The sequence below is a fragment of the Camelus dromedarius genome, chromosome 15 (assembly GCF_036321535.1).
Source record: "Camelus dromedarius isolate mCamDro1 chromosome 15, mCamDro1.pat, whole genome shotgun sequence".
NCBI classification, from domain to species: domain Eukaryota; kingdom Metazoa; phylum Chordata; class Mammalia; order Artiodactyla; family Camelidae; genus Camelus; species Camelus dromedarius.
In genome coordinates this window covers 24,761,521-24,780,456 of record NC_087450.1, presented here as the reverse complement: position 1 = coordinate 24,780,456, position 18,936 = coordinate 24,761,521, and the positions used below count along the sequence as shown (strand labels likewise).

Sequence of the window (18,936 nt, the reverse complement as noted above, 5' to 3'; positions counted from 1 at the left end):
GATATTGAAGGTTCTAGCCCAACTAAATCAGATGACTGTGTTTAATTACAGCACTGAAGCAGATCCGCTATGTTAGCAAGTAGAGCACTTAAAAAAATAAAAGGGGAAAATATTTTTATTCAGGGAGTATCTCCTATGGGAAAAAAGGCAGATGGAAAGTATAGCAGTGACGAGACAAAATTAATATATCCATATTATATAACAACCAAAAAAGCTGCTATGTAACATTTCTATGTTTCCTTTTGCAAATAGTGTGCATTTTTCCTTTGAATATGTGTTTATGCTTGAGTTGACAGCAGTCAAGCCTTAAAGGCATGGACTAGATAATTGATTTCTGCCCCTTAAAGATTTTACAGAGCTCTGCCCAGAGCCATTGTGTGTTGATTTCATAGTTTAACTCTCAGAGTCTGTTTGTTTCCTGTTTCCTATTTCTTGGCTGTGTGTATTTATTTCTCTATTTCCTATTTCATGGCTATGCTGGGGGCTGGGGATGGACATCTTACTTTTGCCCTCATGAACCATCTACATGTGTGAAATCAAATTCCGAGGAAATATATTCTAACTCCCTCTGAGCAACATATAAAAATGTTTTATTATTGGAGACCAAATGTATTTCAGATTGCAGACAAATCCAGCTCTGGGCTCTCAAAAGTTGGAGACATTTCCCCCACTATTTCTTTTTGTAGAGAGTCAATAGTATTGAACAAGAAAGACTGCATTAGTTTTAGGGCAAAGGGGTGAGGGCAGCACTTAGGAGAGGTAAGAAAGTTAATCATGCCCTACATTGAGCTGGCAACGATGTACCTAGTGTATTCAGTTAACTAATCTTTAATTTTTGTACCAGGCACAGAGCCAGCACATCCAGTGGCTTGGGAGAGATGATTAAGGGGAATGTTGTAAAACTGCTGAACAGAATTCATTATCACCAAATATAGGTGTCTCTGAAGCTGCCAATCTTACTCATAGGAAATGCAGGAACATGACCCAAATTGTGAGAAAAGGAATCAGTTTGGTTGGGATAGGAAAGACAAAACAAAAACGACCAAACTTTGGCCCACAAGTCCTTTATGTTAGGAAAGATTTTTCAAGACTGAACTTGGGCCTGCAGGGCACGAAAGGCGCAGTCTGCAGGCAGCCAGCCAGCTGCTTGGAACTGAACCCAGCAGGTCAAGGTGGGAGAAAATAAAGTGGACAGTCTACCTTCTGAAGATGTCTTCTTATCAGAGCTTCCTGACACCTTCTAGTGTGATGAGCTCCAAACTGTGTACATCCATTGGGGTTGAGGGGGCGGGGGGTTAGGGGGGAGATCTGGCCAGCTGTGGACACTGGATTTAATTATCTGCAGCCAGTTTCCAGCTTCAGAGCAATTTCTGCTTCTACCTTATAACCCACCACAGCCCAATTTTAAAGAATCTTAATGTAGTTTTATTTTTTTGAAAGAAAATGATGACAGAGAAAACATTTTTAAAAAGCCAATTTCCAGTTATACATAGAGTATACACGTGTATGTGCATGAATACATAACGTATATTTTATTCACACGAGATTTAAATCAAATGGGTGCCTGGGCCCTTTTGCTATATGGAAAGTTCAAAGAGGAGGATGTAAACGTGGTTTATTCCTAAGTTAAGCATATTCTTTGGAACATGTCTCATGGGAATGTTACTTAGGTGTTCCAATTAGCTGAACGTATAGAAAACAAATGACTAATTTTTTTAGTATAAAAATGAGTTAGTGGGGAGGATATAGTTTAAGTGGTAGAGCGCATCCTGAGCACACACAAGGTCCTGGATTCAATCCCCAGTACCTCCTCTAAAATTAAATTAATAATTAATTGATTACTAATTATCCCCAGTACCTCCTCAAAAAGTAAAATGAAATAATTTTTTAAAAAGTGAGTCTTACAAATCAATAAAAGATGAACAATCCTTTTGGAAAATAGGCAAAGGATATATGCAGACAGTTCAGGAAAAGAAACACAAATGGGAAACAGACATATAAAAATACACTCAACTTTGCTCATAGTTTGAAAATTCCAATAATGATGAGATAGTAATTTTCACTTCCAATTGGCAAAGATCGAAAAGAGAGGTAATATCAGGATATAATGTGAGGAAACAGTCACTGTCATACATTGTTGGTGAACGCATTGATGTAATGTTTCATAGTGGCAAGTTTTCAATATCAAAGTTGAGCCAGAAACTTTACTCCTAGGAATGTAACCTAGAAACACTCACGTGGGCACACAAAGACATATGCACATGGATGATGATTGCAGCCTAGTTCCTAACAGCCAAAAACTGGAAACAGACCAGTAAAGATAATGAGGTAGATCTATATGTGCTCACACAGACGGTATTCTAAGATATGACAACAAGTGAAAAGACCAAGTTACAAATATGGTATAGAAATGGTTCCGTTTTTGTTATATACAAAGGGGAAAAAAATCTAAGGGCATATATGCTAAAATGTAAATACTGGTTATTTCTGGCGGTGGCATTTCGGAGCACCTTCCATTTTGCCGTATGTATTTCTGTAATATTTGATCACATAGTAAAGGTAAAATAAAAATAGTTTTAAAAAAATAATAGGAACATCACTGAAGTAGTTTTTTGTCAAATATGTTAAATTTGAATCTCAACACGAGGAAACAATTCCATAAATCCAGATTACGTGATATTCTATAAGACAACCAGCCCAGACTCCTCGAATTTGTCAATGTTATGGAAAATGGGAAGAGACTGTTCTAAAGTAAGAATAACTAAATAGAGCCAGTAACTGAATGCAATGTGAGATCTTTGACTAGATCCTGAATGCATAAAAAACAGTATAAAGGACCTTTAGGACACAGTTGGCTTGGTGAATCTAGGTGAAAGAATAGGAATTCTAGAATTATATTTTGGGAAATACTACTATAGGAATTGCCTCTTTAACTGAACTGTATTGTCCACCCCATCCACCCTCCCCCAGCTGGTCCCGTGGATATATTCTCATTGAATCTTGGCTATTTTATAGGAGAGGAAGATGACTTCTTATTGAAGCTAAAACTCTAATTATTACTATTATTGCTGAGGGATATGAATATATTCAATTCTAGAATGTCTTATCTGGTTTACAGATTTCCAGTTAGTGCCCAGATGCCAACAAGGCTTTATTATGAAGTTGGGGAATTTCCGAGCTGGAAGGTGTCTTTGAGGTTCCATGGGAACAAACCTCATGATTTGACAGATGAGCCAAAGGGACCCAGTCGGGCTAGGTGATGTGTGCCCAGAGTCAGTTAGAAGGAAAACTGGTTTTGGCAATCTTGCCTTCAAGTTTAGTACCCTTACAATAAGCCCGTAAAGAGTGATTTAACCCTTGCTGAAACATCACCAAGGGACCAGGCATTTTAATGGCCTGCCCTGAGATGGGCCCCCTCTGCCTGGAAAGAGGCTTAGCACTTGGAGAAGACTTGCGTGACACTCCTCCAGGAGCACAGGGCCTTCAACCCCAGCACTTGTGATAAAGCAGGCAGACCGCCCAGTCCACGCCCAACCAAGACATGCCCTTGGCTTGACTCTTTTATTACGTAAGAAAGCACTCAGAGTTCAAGCCAATGCTTTTTTTTCTCTCTAAAAAATACAAAAGAGAAAACAACTGACTGCTATGGAAGGTGGATCACAAAAGAGTCCTGAGTCCTTTACGTGGCCTCCTAATAAGCATTTCCCTCACACACATTCCCAGAAGGCCTCATCCCATCTGGTAGAAAGATAGGAAAGAGATTAAATCATTTTTCCTTTAGAAGACGTTTGTACCTCCTTCTTAACTGAGCTCACACTCCAGGTTTACATCCCCTATTTTATATTTCCTTTTGAGAATAATCTCCTGACTAACACGGTGAATTTAAGGAAATCAAAAAGCTTGTCTCTGTAAAATGATTTTCCTGACTGGCTCATGATGACTCCTCTGGGGCCAATGGAATGTCCTACAATAGTGATGGTGAGAATACGACTTAAAATTTTTTTCCTTCCAGTTTTATTGAGATACAGTTGACATATAGCACTGTATACTTTTGTGTGTGGTGGGGGAGGTAAATTAGGCTCTATTTATTTATATGGAGGTGCTGGGGATTGAACCCAGGACCTCATACATGCTAGGCACACACACTACCACTGAACTATACCCTCCCCTCAGAGAGTGTGACTTCTTGTAGTGGGGCAGGTACTGGGGATTAGGCAAAAGGTTCTGGAGGGCACTGGAAGCACAAAGGTGAGCCAGGCTGATGTTTGTGGAGGTAAGCACAAGTCAAATGGCTGGAAGAATGTGTACCATGTCAAGTCAGGAGGCTACTGAGGTTGGGGTTGCTAAGTCAAGGGTTTGGACCTAAATGGAAATGGGCTAGTAGGACAGACAATTCAGAGCCAGGCAAGAGGGTCTCTTGGAAAACAGTCCTAGATTCAGCTGGCATGTGTGGCTCACTATTTGTGCAGGGTCTAGTGTCTTGAAAGCAGGATCAGGTGGACCTGGAAGAGCCACTGGTCAGTGGACAACAGGTAAGAGCACCAGACTGCATTAGGGCCTGGGATGAAAATTGGATCCCCACATCCAAGGAGATCCGCAGGATGTGAAGTCAAGGACAAACTCATGTTGCTCTTACAATTGTTTGACAGATCAAGGCCAGAGAAAGAGTGCAAACATGAAGCCAGGGATAGCAGGCAGCCAAGGTAGCCAGTGTTGAAGGAGTCCATACAATGCTGGGGTGGGATGGGTTGGAGTGATGCCAGGGTCAAAGGGTGGATGGAACAGCCATTCTTTATTCTGTCCCTGCTGCTTTGAAGGGGAAGTATCTTGTGCCATTAAAAGTACCACCGGAAAATGTGTTTACTCTATTTCCTTGTAGTCAACTGGGAGTATGGAGAAAGGAAATGTTTGCTTATGGGGAAGAGTGTGCTTGTGTTGATAGGAAGTTTGATCTGAAAGGAACTCCAGAATTTCAATCGTGCAGGAATTCCTCTGGGAATATGCTGGGGCAGTAGGAATGGGGGAATATGGTCACAGGGACTGTCCTGTGATCAGTGACACCAAGTTCTCCAGCTGACTGGTTGGGGATGCATGGGTCAGGTCAAGGTGTGCTCTACAAGAAAACTCCAAGAATGCACTCATTTGGGGGAGGCTGGGTTGCATTAGCAGACATTCAAGAGTTTTACTAGTTCAGCTCAGAGACATTTATGCTTACATCTGGAGGGAACAGAATGGGGAAGCTTGGGTACTGGGGAAGCCTAGGTTCCCAGCATGAAAGCCTGAGAACATAGGACACCAACAGGGGAGCAAAGGAGGATGAACCCTCCGGCGCTCCAGAGCTGCTCAGAGGAGGGCAGAGAGGGGGGTCCAGCTGACGGGATGCAGTGTACCTACCTTTACCCCAACTTCTACCACAGTAGGTCAGCCTTCATCTATTTTGCACATTGGATCTCTGTGATTTTCTTTCATTTGGCTTAAATCATTTGAAAAACCACCACCTCGTACAAAGAGCGCTAAGTATTGTCCATGTTCTAGGCTCTGTGTTGGGTGCTTATCTGGGTTATTCACGTAGGACCCTCTTCTGAAGGAGTTTTGAATCTCTCTGGAAATCCCAGTTTTATCTAATGGCAAAAAGGAGAGAACAATGTAGGGTAGCACTTAGGTGCTAAGTGACATGTTAGGGGCTAAAAGTGACTCAGAATTGGGAGAAAAAAGAGATTCCCGGGTTATGGCGATGAAGGAGCATGTCAAAAAGGTATCGAAATTTCTATCTCCCTCAAATGGCATTTAAGTTGAACCTTAAGGGAAGAGAGGATGTGAAAAAGTGGGGAGGGTGTTCTAGGCTGTGAGACCAGCATGAGCAAAGGTATAGTGATAGAAACGCTCAAGGCCAGTTTGGAAAATAGTCAATGGAGAAAACATGTGGATGACAGGCAATGTTTTCCATTTTCTAAATTACTTATTCAGACTGTGTCCTGAGCAAGAACAATTTCCTGTGGTTTATAAACAGGTACCGGTTATTTTAGTAGGATATAACACTGATGATCATTCATGGAATGTTCCACAGAAACCAGTTTTCCAAGGACCAGGAGAAAATGTGAAGAAATGGTGCAGCCCATGAAACATCATACATTACCACAGGTTCATCAAACCTAGTGCAAAGTTTATGCTGAGACTTAGTGTTAGGAACCAGGTACCTGTCTCATTCTCCCACCTGGGTTTGTTCCTATGCAAAGCCCCTAAGGCTTCAGATGACATGCACCTCTGGATGCAAAAGAATGAGAATAGAAATTGGGAGATGCAAAAACAGGCACAAGAGATGAAGTCATCTGTCTGAGCTCACAGGAAGGGGTGGTGCCAGGGTTACAATTCAGACGCCCATCTCCAGTTTCCTTTCACCCAAGATCTTGAACACAGAATTCCAACCTGCTTCCATCACTAAGAAGCCACCAGAATTGTACAGAATTCCAATTCCTGTGATTCCTAAGGTAAGAACCATTTCCCTAGGCTGCTATGTTTCTCTGGTTGGGGATCCCGATTGCCTATACTTGAGAAACATTCCAGTGTAGATGTACATGTCATAGGCTGTCCAAAAGAAAGAGGATAGTTAGATTGGAATTAATTAGGTTAGGCGCAGATCTGTATTTTGTTGTAATTTGCATTCTCCTCAATTTTCCTGTACTGTTCTATTTTCCAATCTGCTTCAGTAGCATTTGCATCACTAGATACTGCTCACTTTGCCTAAGAAAGATTATGAATGAACACTCCTTTTTTATTTATATTTTTTCGTTGGGGTCCTCTTCCCATATAGACTAAGGACAAAAAATGAACTGATGATAATCCTCAATATTCCACCATCCAGTCATGATGCAGTTGGTAAAAAAGGGAGCCTGGACTTCATTCACAGCCTTGAGGAATTAAACTTACATTTTAGCCACAGCTGCTGCAGCAACAAGCTACTCGTTACAAAAATTTTCTCAGGGAAAACACCCAACAGTCAATTCTGTCTTTATCTGAAGAGATCACTATCAAACAGCCCCCAAACCATGAAATAAAACTACTGCAAGTGACTCTACAAGTTTTTGCAAAAATTTGGAGCTTTCACCCATACCCTGGCTCTCTAAATAAGAATGAGCATTATTAAGTAGCCTCTCATTCTTACAATTAGGTCATCTTATTGGGTAGTAAAACCACCACCAATGGCATTTCTGGCCATTCCAATAATCCTCCTAAAAATTCTTAAAATACCACTAGAATGGAAAAGGAAGCCCATCCAACTCACCAAATGCAATAAAAAGCTGCCTACAAAAATGTCCTTTGACAGGTAGAATTTGTAGTCAGTCAAAGAGTATTATTTTCACACAGTGTTTAAGATTTACAGAATCCTTTCTTAATGCCTAAGGTTTTACTTGGTTCAGTTACACTGCGTATAAGTTTTACATTTCATGAGGATTGTCAGAAGGGAGAGGGTGAAGGTATTCCTTTTGGACATACTCTCTTTTATAGTGATAATGATAGCAACATTGGGTTATATATTAAACCACCAGCTGATTAGAAATTAAGTTCGCAGGCATAACCCAGTCAAGCAGGGCCTACATCTGATTTTTAGTTTCTGATATCCCGACATCTTTACCTTAGGGTATGAAAGAACCAGACGAGGAATTGGGAAATTTCTACCATAGAAATCAAATCAGGTTTTTCCATTTTGATCCCTAAAACAATTAAACGAAGACAAAAGAAAAAAACCCCACAAAAAACAAAACACACCGGCTTTCTGGAGGTTTAGATAACTTCTTTTCTGTGCAGTTCTCAGGAAGTGAGATGCAGGTGCCCTTTGTGTTTTAGCATTATGTATCTGTAAGGGAGGCCGCACACCCAGGTGATCAGGAAACACACCTTTCCTTCTTTTCTCCAGTGTGGTCTATGTAGGTTTTCCCAAACAGTTCCCCTCCCAGCACTGTTTCCACTGAACGTGACTTGAACAAAGGGCTTGAGAGTATTGGAAGAGGAGGGGATTGTGGTAAAATTAGCTTTGGAAATGGGAGATGCGACATCTATTTTATGAAGCATGGTGGTCTATTAAAGTCTGGGAAAATATGCAATTACATCAAGGTCTATTTTTGATTACTTAGCATTTCCCAAGCTAGGTTGACCACAGAACCCCGTTCCCCCTCTAGGCCATGCACCAGCATTCTGTGGGCTACCTGTGGATAAGCAAGACCACTAGCTTTCACTTAAACATGAGGACCTCAAAGGCTTTTTTGCCACTTGATAGCTTTGAGAATCTGGGCAAGTTACTTACTCTCTGAGAGCCCTAGTTTCCTCATCTGCAATATGTGGAAAATAATATCTATCTCTCATGATCTTTGAAAACATAGTATACGCTCAATAAATATTTGCCTCCTTCCCTAGGCAGTCCATGGTGGTATCAGTCTTTCTGTGTCTCAACATAAGCTCCAATATCCTCTCTATCACGACCACTTTCTTTTTCCAGTCCCATCTCCCAGGAACATGAAGTGTTAACACTGTTGTAGAGCCAGACTCTCTAGAATATAAACTGTGTGACTTGTGACTTAAATCCAGTTATGGACACTCAGGCACTGAGTGCCTATAAAATGGGGCTAATAATGGTAACTGCTTCATACAGTTGTGAAGATTAAAGGTTAATATTGGGGGGAGGGTATAGCTCAGTGGTAGAGCATGTACTTAGCATGCACAAGGTCCTGGGTTCAATCCCTAGTACCTCCATTAAAAAATAGATAGATAAGTAAATTTAAAAAGAAAACCCTAATTACCTTCACCCCGCCCCAAAAAGGGAAAAAAAGTTAATATTGATAACGCACTCAGAATAGCACCTGGCATAAGATAAGTGCTTCATAATCTCATTAAAGCTACTAGTAGTTTTATTTTCTAATCACACTCTATGCTCCAGACACACTGGGTTCTTGGTTACCCAAAGATACCTGATGCTTTCCCATGTCCATGTCTTTGCTCTTCACCTGGAATGTCCTACTCCACCTGTCCTGCCTATAAAGTACTATCCATTCATCCAGGCCCAACCATGAATGCTACCTGCTTGAAGAAGCCTGTCCAGATTTCCCCTATCCTGATGTCTTCCTCCTCAAAGGAATCCCCTCAGGGCTTCGTAGCTCTTTCTGGGCTCTTACCATGTTCAACTTTGTATCCGATGAGTTTTGAGCCAATATACACACACACACACATACACACACACTCAGCACCCAGCAGTGTGATCTAGCAGGGATAGCTTTAGGCTGAGAACCAGGAAAACAGGGCTCTGGTCCCAGGCCAACCACTCTGTAATCTTGGGCAAGTCACTTCATGGAGCTTTGGTTTCCTCTTTCTTAAAACAATGCATTGGATTAGACAAGCTCTGAAGCCTCTTCTATCTCTACCCTTCTGTAAGCCTAGTGTACATACCTTGGGCTGCCTGTGGGATTTCAAGTGACTGTTCAGAAACCTTTGATTGCACTGTTTTTAAAAGCGAAAGACTGAACAATTCAAATAAATAGAGGATGGTATATCATGGAATACTATGCAGCTGTAACAACAACAACAAAGAGTAAGGAAGCTTACCATGTGCTGAGCAGGAAAGGTCTCTAGGATGCATTAAGTGAAAAAAGGTAAAGTATAGAACAGTGTTTGTAGTATGCTACCTATTATATCATAAAGGGACAGAAGTGATAATCTATATTTGATTTTGTTTATACATGACTAAAGAGATACTGGGCAGGTGTCTGTTAGAGTACATAGAAATTTTAAAAGTGGTTACCTATGGGGAATGGAGATGGGGCCATGAGGTGAGTGGGGACAGGGTGAGAGTGAGAATTTCATACCTTTTAATGCCATTTTGATTATTTAAGAATGTAAATGTAAGGCCAAAGCAAAGAAAAAGCTAAAGTGAAAAGAGAAATGCCTGATTGTGACAGTGAGTATTTTTAACAAAAACAGAAGTTTAACTTACTTGTTGATTTTCAGTTTTCAGCGGGGCTAGGGAAGAACTAAGGAATGATTTACTAATTTATTGCTGCAGCTTTGTGCTGGGGTATGAATCCCTGTGGCAGACTTATCACTGGAAAGGGGAAACATTCAGTCGAGACATTCCTGGAGTTTTCTTCTCAGGCCAGCTGCACTGATTCTCCAGTTCATGCCACCAGATGCAGATGCTTAGAAACCAGAGGCCTCCAACCATCTGGGATGTAACCCACGGTGATTGTGTGTAGCCCACGGCTACAGTATCAGCTTCCCTATTCTGTCTGGAGGATCTGGGAGAATTCAGTTGAGGAGGAGGCCGGGGCAGCCTAGTAAACTCTCAGATCCTCTTGGAGGGCAAATTAACAGAGGAATGGCTGGAGGAGGCTGGATTCTTCTCCTGTGGTTGGGAGACGGTAGTGCCTATACTCCAACAGCTAAGACACAATTCAAAACATGCTTTTGGATAACTGGTCCAGCCTTCCCAGAGAATCTACCCCTCAGATAGCATAAATCTTCCCACGAAATGGGTAAAATCCCCAGTTCTTCTCAAATTCAGTTAGCCTACTGCCTTAAGAAACTTAGACCTATAAATATTTTTGTTCCTACCAGAGTCCCATAGCAATTGGAAATCCAATATATGATTTTCTCAGCTTGCTTTGTTCAAAGGTCCTCTTTGGAGAGAATCCTGGGAGTGTAAATCACTTGCAGCTGAGACAGGCCCCGACTTCCCCAGCACGCATTGTATCAGACCCCAGCACGCCTGCTCCTGGGAAGGCCTCAGAAAAGCTCTTCAAAGCAGACAGACCTCATAAAAGCAAACACTCCCACCTCTACCCCCATCTCCTGTCCCCTTCCAAAAACAAACAACAATAGCGCTCTGTTCACCAAACACAGGAGGGGTTTCTGTTTAAAGTTTTTTTTTTTTCCTCCTTTTTCCATATTGGCCGCACTTGTTAAGGAATGGATGACTTTCAAGTTGGGTGGTGACCTTTGAAACATAAGCACGTTAGAGTCCAGGTGCTTAACATTTTTTCAAACAGACGCATCTAAAAAATACCTTTTTAAAGTTTCATTAACTCTATGTCAGTTAAAACAAAGAAGAATGCCTTTGACCACGTATCTTGTGCCATTATGTTTGCTTTTAAAGCTTGTAGTGAAAGGAATAAGATCCCATTTCCCTCTTCAGACTTTTGGAAATAGGTTTGGTGTCGGAGGGATCTGGGTTTGAACTGTGTTTTCATCACTTGGTAGCTCTAAGACCTCAGGAAACTACCCCAACTTCTTTGTGCCTCAGTTTCCTCATGGATAAAATGGCAATAATTATAGTACACATTGCATAGCTTAGTTGTGAGGATTAAATAAGTATGTGTAGAGTACTTAGCAGAGTGCCTGTGTACATATATAGCAAAAATAAAGTTAGAACAATAACAAAAATTATGGTATCTTGTTTCTCATTTGGGGAAAATACTTATTAACTGAAATTTAGCAGATATTTCCTTATTTTTGTGATTCTTCAAGGGCCCCAATTTCAGTCTTTAAGGTTTATCATTAAAATTGAACTCTTGCTTCAATTTTAACTGTGACTCGTGTGTAAAAGAAAGAACCCAAGAGAAGAGACCAGCCTGCAAACCGTGAGAAGCAAGCAAGGACAGAATTTCATCACCTCTGGGGCAGATGGTTAGATAGGCTTAGAGATTTTTGTCATCCTCTGAGAAAGAGATGGAGCATTTGTGCTGTGACCACACATCCCTGCCTGCCAGCACCTGAGGGCGGAGGATAGGAAGTGAGGGTACCGCAACGCTGCGAGTACCATGAGGAGGCAAGGGCCAGTCACTCGATCCACTTTGAGTTTCTGCTCAGACCAGCTACATGTTAAACTTCCCTGATCTCTGTGAGGAATCGGTTTTTCTCTGTGTTTCTCTTTGTTCCTCACCCATCAGCCTATGAATTTCTGCAATTTCTTGAATGAATTCTAGGCATGAATCTAGCCCACTTCTGGAATCCTTTACATAGGCTGGCAAACTATGTCAAAGTGGGGTGGGTGGGTGGTTCCTCTTGAGGCAAAGGCACGATGTCATTGCCAAGGTTGTTACTGGACTTCCAAAAGAATGGCATCAGTCATGAAAACATCAGCCATGCCTGCCTTCTGCTCTGAAAAAGCCTCATGGCTTGCTGCCCACAGATACCGAAGTCATCGTGATGGAGGCATTACCGGAAGCCTGGGAGTTGGAAACCACCCCATTTTGGAGTTCTTGCTTTGTGGCATATTCCAAATTCTAGTCTCTTTTCTTCAGTTTTCCTAAGCCTAAATAGTCAGGATGCCAGTTACTGAGGTCCCCATTGACAATGTCTGGAACAGAGTTGTCCAAGAGAAATATAATGTGAGCCACATATGTAATTTTAAAATTTTGCAACAGTTATATTTGAAAAACATTAAAAATAAATGATGAAATTAATTTTAAATGTTTTATTTAATCCATTATATCCAAGATAGTATCATTGCAACATATAATTGGTATTTTAAAAACTGAGATATTTCATAATCTTTGTTTTTACTAAGTCTTTGAATTTGGTGTGTATGTAGATTTCATAAGATTTACAGTTAGAACAAGTAGATTCAAATACCCACATTATCTAAACATACTTAAAAGTTGTCTAATAATGACCAAGAATCAATGTTTAAATTTAAACATTGTCACTCCAGCCACATTTCAAGTGCTCACGAGCCACACGTGGTTAGTGGCTCCTGTACTGGGCAGTGCAGGCAGAGAAGATGAAGAACAGTGCAGTGTTGTATGCAGTCATCATGCTCCGAGCTTTTCCCCTCTCCATCCTCAGCTGCTACTTGCCAAAGGGAGACTCCAGAAAATTCTTTGTTAAAATATCTAGTTTGATTCCAACCATAAGGACTCAGAATCACTTTTATATTTCTGTAGTGGGATAATTAGAATCAAGCTGCCTGAAAACATGCAAATGTAGTAATTAACTTGTATCTGCGAGGTAAATTGTGAAAATCCCTTTCTCAAGAGGAGCACGTAGGAAGGTTTTAAAGAACATGCAGAAGCCCATTTACCTGATGTGACAAGTGGTTGGTTGGTTATGGAAAAATGATGTTAAATGGGGAACTAATAAAAAAATTTTACTTTTGAATTACATTTTTTAAATTGAGATGAAATTTACATAACATTAACTTAGCCATTTCAAAGCAAACATTTCAGTGGTACTTACTATATTCGCTATGTTATGCAACTACTGCCTCTATATAGTGCTAAAACATTTTCATTGCTCTAAAATAAATCCCATACCCAATAAGCAATTATACCCCATCCTCACTTGCGCTCTCCCTGCAGCCCCTGGCAACCACCAATCTGTTTTCTATCTCTATCTCTATCGATTTATCTATTCTGGATATTTCATATAAATGGAATCATATAATACACTACTTTTGTGTCCGGCTTTTTTCACACTATGCTAAGTGTACCGACACACTGTAGGACATGGCAGTACTTCATTTCTTTCATGGTGAACAGTATTCCACTGTATGCATATACCACATTTTGTTTATCTATTCATCCATTGATGGACGTTTGAGTTGTTTCCACCTTTTTGGATCTTGTAAATAGTGTTTCTATGAACATTTGTGTACACGTGTTTGAGTACCTGTTTTCAATGCTTTTGGGAATAGAGCAAGGAGAAGAATTGCTGCATCCTGTGGTCGTTCTATGTTTAACATTTAGAAGGACTGCCCAGCTGTTTTCCACCGCAGTGGCACTGTTCCCATCAACGATGCACGAGGATTTCAATTCCTCCACATTCTTGCCAACACTAGTTATTTTCCATCCTCTCCACCATTTTTATTGAAATATAATTGATATATAGCACTGTATAAGTTTAAGGTGTACAGCATAATGATTTGACTTACATATATTGTGAAATGATTACAACAATAAGTTAACATCTATCTCCTATAGACACAAAATAAAGGAAAAAGAAAACAAAATTTTTTCCTTATGATGAGACTTTTTAGGATTTACTCTCTTAACAAATTTCATATATATCATAAGGCAGTGTTAAGTACTGGCATCATGTTGTATATTACATCCCTAGTAACTGTTTATAACTGGAAGTTTGTACCTTTTAACTACCTTCGTCCAATCCCCCTACCCCCAACACCCGACTCCTCTGGTAACCACAAATTTGATCTCTTCTATTTTTGTTTTGCTTTTTTTTTTTAATTAAAGCTATCCTAGTGGGTTGCATTTCCCTAATGACTAATGATATTGAACATATTTTCACTTGCTTATTGACCATTTCTATATCTTCTTTGGAGAAAATTCTGTTCAACTCCTTTGCCCATTTTTGAATTCGGTTGTTTGTCTTTTTGTTGTTGAGTCGTAAGTGTACCTTACATAATCCGGATATTAGACCCTTATCAGATATATGATTTGCATATATTTTCTCCTATTCTGTAGATTGTCTTTTCACTTTCTTGATAATGGCCTTTGATGCACAAAAGTTTTAAATTTTGATGAAGTCCAATTTGTCTATTTTTGTTGTTGTTTCTTATGCTTTTGGTATCTTATCTAATAATACATTGCCTGATCACTGAAGCACATTTTGAAAGAAAAATAAAATAAAGACCTAAATAGATATTTCTCTAAAGAAGACATCCAGATGGCCAACAGGCAAATGAAAAGATGCTCAGTATTGCTCATTGTTAGAGAAATGCAAATCAGAACTACAATGAGGTATCACCTCACACCAGTCACAATGGCCATCACTAAAAAGTCTACAAATAATAAATGCTGGAGAGGATGTGGAGAAAATGGAACCTTCCTACACTGTTGGTGAGAATCTAAATTGGAGCAGTCACTGTGGAGGACAGTATAGAGGTTCCTTAAAAAAAATAAAATAGAATTACCATATGATCCAGCAATCCCACTCCTGGGAATATATCCGGAAAAAAACTATAATTTGAAAAGACATATGCACCTCAGTGTTCATAGGAGCACTATTTACAATAGCCAAGACATGGAAACAACCTAAATGTCCATCAACAGATAACTGGTTTGCATATATATATACACACACACATGGAATACTACTTAGCCATAAAAAGAAGGAAATAATATCATTTGCAGCAACATGGATGATGGCCATTGTATCATTTCTGGGCAGAAGTATTTAGTTACTGGTACTTAACCCTCCATCACATTCTTCTCTTGCAATGGATATTGTGGAAGTACCCATTGACACGGAGGTACCATAATATTGAAGTATTCTAGAATACTAAGATGACACTGGGAAGTCAGCTTCCCCAAAGAGTTTCTAGGAACCACAGCTGACTTTGCATAAGCAATAAATTAGTTTTTGTTGATCTAGAACTTGCATATTATACTGAGATTTGGGAACTGGGTGTTATAACATCTTAACCTAGTCTGTAGCAACTAATATACATGTTGACAAGATTTTCCCCTACATTTTGAATGGAAAGTTAAAATAACCATTCATATCTGCAAAAATTTTGTAAAAAAGTACTATTTCTATGGAAGACAAAGCTGTATATACTCACAGGGCTTTTAAAATGGAGAGTAGAATGTTACAGAGAGGAAACCAAGGGGTTTTGGGTTCCTTTAAATCAACCTTGATTCTAATGCAAGGATAAACTTTAGCAAAGCTGCTTCTGAGATATTTGAGAATAATCCTGTTGAGTTACCATCATTACTGCCTAAGACTCTTTATCTTTTTTTGGGTTCTTGCCTTCCACAGGGATATGTATCTTCTCCAGTAACCTCTTCAGCTTTAGACAGTCTTTTCTTCCAGCTGTTACTTTGTCTTGGTCAGTGGTACACTGGGCTTTCCTGGGTGATACTGCTGTTTCCACCGAAGGGTAAGAATTTGAAATTTCTAGTCAGGTATTTATGGTGAAACTCTGAGTCCTTGTCTTTCACGTTTTTGGAATACTTAACTGCCACTTTACTGGAGTACCTTACTAAAGTTGTGTGTGGCTTCCCTTTCTGAAGGGAAAATTTAAAAAGTAAGTGGGAGTGGAATGAGGTAGGGGAGGTGGTGACTCATCCATCATATGAAGATTTATTCAGTACTGTTATCTATGATGAAGGAAGCAGTTAAGAGTCACCATTTCAGAGTAAAATTGGAAGAATTTAAACAGGTATTTCCCAGTATTGCCATTGTTCAGTGTTTTTTTGTTTTGGGTATTTCATTAACACTGTGGGTGGGGAGGCACTGGGGGCCCTGGCACAAAATAAGTGAAAGGGAAACAACTTTTATTACAAGTGTATTTCCAGCATTACCTAATAAGGACAGCCGCATGTTGATTCTGTTCAAATTCAATTCAACAAACATTTTTTAGCACCTTTTAAGTGCCTGCCATGTACAAACAGTGAACAAAGAACTCCACCTGCCTTAGAGGGTTCACCTGGCTGTGTCGGTCAACCTTCTGAGAAAAACGTTAAATTATTTGACTCCCTCAATTTTTTCATATATATCAAATGTAAATAAACATTGGTACAAACATTCAAACTGATGGTGAAGGCGTATAAGGAAGAATCATCTTCACTTTGCTGGGACAATTTCATTCAGTTTTATTTTTAAAATATTCATTTAAAAATATACACGAATATATAAATTCATGAGGCCCCCAGTCTACTGATTTGAGATATAAGCATGATCCAAACTATTTGACTACCTTTTAATTTTTTTTAAATTTAGGGATTGAGGGTAAGATCTTTAGGGGGAAAGCCTTAGAGCTTTTCTAACCGAGAAAGGCCCTCTTCCCTCAGAAGACTTACAGTGCCGCCGTGGGCACTTACAGAGCAGGCAGAAAGTCAGTTTCTCTAGACTGTTTTCTAAAGAGCATTTCTATTCGTGGTCATGGTGATGACACCATCGTTTCTCCTCACCAGTGGCCATTCCAGAATTTCTACATAGCCTGGGGGATTGGCGGGGTGGGTAAGCTGGTTGAGAACCTGCACCAGCTCTTGACAAAAACTCAAGGAATCATCAGGTGTCGGTCTCAGGGTATGTGGGTAGCGGGAGAATTCAAGCCCTGAAGCCATTGCCTCTACTGCAGCCGGGACGCCCCTCTCCCACGGAAGGGCTCGGGAAGGGCACCCAAATCAGGTTAAAGGGAGCCGGCCTTAGGACAAGAGAGACAGGAATTGAACGAACCCTTGTCAGGTCTGTTCTTAGCTACCCCGAAGGAAAGAGAGAAAAGGCACTCCAAAAGGAGAAACCTCTTGACTTCGCCCTCCCTCCGTGGCCCACGGTTTCCCACGGAGAAGTCACTATCGCTCATCAGGCTGGGCGGAACTTAAAAGGCATCACTACTTAGATCCAAAACTAAACCAATCAAACGACGTTCTAAAGCCTCCCCCAACACGCTCTCTCCATCACGTTCCAAACGCAAACATCACAGGCAAAAAGAGGCTGCAGAAGTCACGTAGAAAATTAGGCTGCCCCTTTCCCTGGCGATAATCGAATTAGCCTCAAATTAAACGTGAAATTGGCCCTCGCCCGCTGTGGGGACAAAGCCCCCATTGTCCCGTGGCTCGGATAGCACGGCGGTGCCCACCCTGCCCAGGCCAGCCCCGGCCAGTCCTCGCGGCAGGGGACAAGGTCGGCGCTGGGCCAGGGCAGAGCCTCGGCGAGGAGAGCGAGGACGCGCCCGAGGTTCGGATACAGCGCGGAGCAGGGGCCCGGTGGGCGGCTGCGGGGCTCCGGGCAAGCGCAGAGGGCCGGCGAAAGGGAGGAACCGAGGAGGGAGGAGCGCAAGAGAGAGGAGGATGGAGAGTGTGCGGGAGAGAGCGTGCGCGCGCGCGCGCGCTCCCGGCGCCCGCCTGCGCCCGCGCGCTTCCTCTCCCCGCCTCTCGCCCCCTCCCTGCAACTCCCTCCCCTCCTCCCCGCGCTCCCGCCCAGCCCCCGGAATCAGTGCAGCTGTTGCCGTGCAGGCTGCGGATTCCTCCAGTCCCTCCCTCGGCCGCCTCTCCGCCCAGAGCGACAGCGCAGCCCCGCGCAGCAGCGCCCACCGGTCCCGTCCTGTGAGCCCCGGCCCCAGCCGCGGACAGCCCCGCGGAGTCGCCTCCCGGCCCACCCGCCCGGCCGCTGAGGAGCGGGAGGAGGACGGGACCCCGGCGCCCCCAACCCCCTATCCGCGGGAGGTAGGTAGGGGGCCCTGAAGCAGGAAGATGCCAACTCACTGGGGCTGCCTCCTGGGCTGGCTTTGGGGCGGCGGGAGGAGGGGCGCGGGCCCAGGCCGGGAGGACGCGGCTGCCCCGCCGCTGCCCTGCGCCCGGGGAGCGGCGTGGGGGCGGGGAGGCTGCAGAGCCCGGGCGGGGGTGGCGCGGGGAGCCAGGTCTCCAGTGCTTATTAGTACGCGGGCGGTGCGGGGCGGTGGGCAGCAGGCTCCGCAGTGAGGCGGCCGCAGAGCCGCCGTGCGCACCGCGGCCGCCCAGCCTCATCCCTGGGCGCAGCGGCGCGGATTCCTCTTCCCTGAGTCCGCCGCCTCCTTCCTCCTGGCGCGGAGGTGGTTGCGGAGTGGGCAGCAGGGAGGGTATATTTTCGGGTGCCTTCCCTCCAGCCCCGGCTGGTGGCGAGCATGGGAGGCGTTGACAGGGCCAGGCTCTGCGCGTAACGGTACCGGGGATGCGGCCAGGCGTGGTCCCGGCTGCGCCGCGCTGCAGCTGAACCGGAGGCGGCGGCCCGGCGCCCCCCACCCCCGCCCATCCTCACGCCAGCCCTCCGCCCTTCCCGGCGTCCTCGCTCTCCCAGGGCTGGGCGGGAGCCGCCTCGGGGCGCGGAGCAGCCGCTGCGCCCGCCCTTCAGCTCCTGCCACCCTCTCTTCAACAGGTTTGTGCCAGCGCGGGGACCCTCTGGGTCTGCCTTTGGGGTGGTGGGCTGGAAGCCCCTCTCGTCATCAGCCCG

At 42.9% G+C, this 18,936-nt stretch overlaps 1 protein-coding gene across 2 annotated transcripts in view; it reads left to right on the top strand.

Moving 5' to 3' along the window:
- The first annotated feature begins 17,957 nt into the window (after positions 1–17,957).
- SPTBN1 (spectrin beta, non-erythrocytic 1) overlaps positions 17,958–18,936 on the top strand; it is a 184,407-nt gene continuing 183,428 nt past the window's right edge. Inside the window, exon 1 of one of the 2 annotated variants that reach the window (XM_031467034.2) lies at positions 17,958–18,173. The gene's annotated coding sequence lies outside the window, so the exon portion shown is untranslated. Of the gene's footprint in view, positions 18,174–18,775; positions 18,862–18,936 lie in introns of those variants that run through there. The other variant, XM_031467035.2, reaches the window with a different exon arrangement.